Source organism: Lepus europaeus, chromosome 11 (genome assembly GCF_033115175.1).
Source record: "Lepus europaeus isolate LE1 chromosome 11, mLepTim1.pri, whole genome shotgun sequence".
NCBI classification, from domain to species: domain Eukaryota; kingdom Metazoa; phylum Chordata; class Mammalia; order Lagomorpha; family Leporidae; genus Lepus; species Lepus europaeus.
In genome coordinates, this window is record NC_084837.1 from 66258643 (window position 1) to 66261704 (window position 3062).

Consider the following 3062-nt stretch of genomic DNA (forward strand, 5'->3'; position numbering starts at 1 on the left):
TGTCCACTCCGCCTGTCAAAAAAAAAAAAAAAAAAAATCATACATCACGATCAAGTGGGATTTATCCCAAAAAGGCAGGGGTGGTTCCACATTCACAAAGCAATAAACATAAATCACATCAACAGAGTGGAGAAATACATCAACAACATGGAGAACAGAAACCATGTAGTCATCTCAATAGACACAGAGGGCATTTGATAAGATTCAACACCTCTTCATGATAATCCCCTCCACAAATTAGATATAGGAGGAACATTCCTCAAAATTTTTAAGACTGTATTGACAAACCAACAGCCAAAAGCATACTGAATGGAAAAAAGCTGAAAGCATTTCCCCTCAGATCTGGAACAAGACAAAGATGTCAGCTTTCACCATGCCAGGTCAATATAGTACTGGAAGTGTTAGCAAGAGCAATTTAAAGGAGAAAGAAACAAAGGGCATCAAAATTGGAAATGAGGAAGTAAAATCATCCAGGCTTGCAGATGGCATAATGTTGTACATGGAAAGACCTAAGCACTCTACCAAAAAGCTGTTAGAATTGATAAACCAATTCAGTAACCAATTCAGGTTACAAAATAAACATACAAAAAAAAAAAAAAGCTTTTTGGTAGGCTAGTGATGAACACAGAAAAAGAAATCACATTCACAATAGCCACAAAAAATCAAATATTTAGGAATAAATTTAGCCAAAGAAGTTAAAGATCTCTACAATGAAAATTATCGAACATTGATGAAAGAAACAATCAAGAACACAAAAACTGGAAAGATATTCCTTACACATGGATTGGAAGAATCAATATCGTTAAAAGGTCTATGCTAAAGCAATGTACAGACTGAATGCAGTCCATATCCAAATATCAATGACATCCTTTACAGAATTAGAAAAAGCAAGCATAAAAGTCATATGGAATCACAAAACACCCAGAAGAGCCAAACTGATCCTGAACAAGAAAAACCAAGCTGGAGGCATCACAATACCTGACTTCAAAGCATATTATAGAGCTATAATAATTAAAACATGGCAGGGCTGGTGCTGTGTAGTAGTGGGTAAAACCGCTGCCTGCATCCTATATGGGTGCTGGTTCGAGTCCTGGCTGCTTCACTTCCAATTTATCTCTCTGCTATGGCCTGGGAAAGCAGTGGAAGATGGCCCAAGTGCTTGGGCCCCTGCACCCACGTGGGAGAGCTGGAGGGGACTCCTGCTCCTGGCTTTGGAACAGCCCAGCTCCAGCTGTTGCAGCCATTTGGGGAGTGAACCAGCGGATGAAAGACCTCTCTCTCTCTCTCTTTCTCTCTCTTTGTAACTCTACTTTTCAAATAAATAAATCTTTATTTTAAAAAAATTATGGCACTGCTTAAAAACCAATACATGGGCTGGTGCTGCGGCTCACTTGGCTAATCTGCCTGCGGCGCCAGCACCCCTGGTTCTAGTCCCGGTTGGGACGCCGGATTCTGTCCCGGTTGCCCCTCTTCCAGTCCAGCTCTCTGCTGTGGCTCGGGAGAGCAGTGGAGGATGGCCCAAGTGCTTGGGCCCTGCACCCACATGGGAGACCAGGAGAAGCACCTGGCTCCTGGCTTCGGATCAGCGCAGCGCGCTGGCAGTAGCAGCCATTTGGGGGGTGAACCAACGGAAGGAAGACCTTTCTCTCTGTCTCTCTCTCTCTCACTGTCTAACTTTGCCTGTCAAAAAAAAAAAAAATGGATCAATGGAAAAGTATAGAGAGCCCAGAAATTATTACACATACATACAGCCAACTGAATTTTGACAAAAGTGCTAAGACTATATGGTGGAGTAAGGATAATCTCTTCATCAAGTTGTGTTGGCAAATCTGGATATATATTTGTGGAAGAATGAAATTAGATCCATACCTCTTAACATACACAAAAATAAACTCAAGATGGATCAAAGACCTAAATATAAGACCTGAGGACCCGGCAAGTTAGTGTCTTCTGTGTTGCTGTGGCCTCTCTCACAGCTGCTGGCCCCCACCAGCCTCCCCAGCAGCTCTTCAGCTTGGTCAAAGTACTACGTGGGGGAGGTGGGGTGGCATGCTGTGGCATAGTGGACTAAGCCTCTGCCTGCAGTGCTGGCATCCCATATGGGTCCCAGTTCATGTCCCAGCTGCTCCACTTCCAATCTAGCTCCCTGTTAATGCACTTGGGAAAGCAGCAGAGAATGGTCCAAGTGCTTGGGCAACTGTACCAAGATGGGAGACCCAGAGGAAGGTCCTGGCTCTTGGCTTCAGATTGGCCCAGCTCTGGTCATTTCAGCCATTTGGGAAGTGAACCAGTGGAAGGAAGACCTCTCTCTTTGTCTCTCCCTCTCTCTGTCTGTAAGCCTGCCTCTCAAATAAATAAGGAAATCTTAAAAAAAAAAAAAAAAAGCACTATGTGCGGGAGCTGAATGACAAACCTGACTGACTCAAAGTTGGGCTGACCTTGGGCACCAGCACGTTCCTATGGCACCATCTCATCAAACAACATAATGAAGATGTTCTAGAGTATAAAAGAAGAAATGGATCGGAATTAGCTTTTGAAATGCTAATAATATAGTATGTGCATGTAGTGGCTAGCAGTTCCTCTGCTGAATTGTAAATGTAAGAAAAAAATTATGTATGAGTATATGTCAAGTAGCATTTGTATTTTAAAAAATAAACAAAGACCTAAGACTATGAAGCTGCTGCAAGAAAATATGAGCTTGTAGAGGAAACTCTCCAGTCTGTGTAGGGATGACTTCTTGGCCAAGACACCCAAAGCACAGGCAACAAAAGAAAAATTAAACAAATGGTATCGTATCAAACTCAAAGCTTTGTACAGCAAAAGAAATGACCAGTAGAGTGAAGAAACATCCAACAGAACAGGAAAAAATATTTGCAAACCACCTATTCAGCAAAGGATTCATATCCCGAATATATCAACAACTTAAAAAACTTGACATCAAAAAAACCCTAACAAACCCAGTTGAAAGACGGGCAAAGGACTTCTGCAGACAGTTCTCAAAGGAAGAAGTATAAATGGCCAACAAATACATGAAATAATGTTCCCCATCATCTGGCCTGCAC

General features: G+C 42.2%; 1 pseudogene; it reads left to right on the forward strand.

Annotated features, from left to right (window-relative positions):
- Positions 1 to 358: 358 nt before the first annotated feature.
- Positions 359 to 2553, forward strand: LOC133770561 (NADH dehydrogenase [ubiquinone] 1 subunit C1, mitochondrial-like; annotated as a pseudogene).
- Positions 2554 to 3062: the final 509 nt, after the last annotated feature.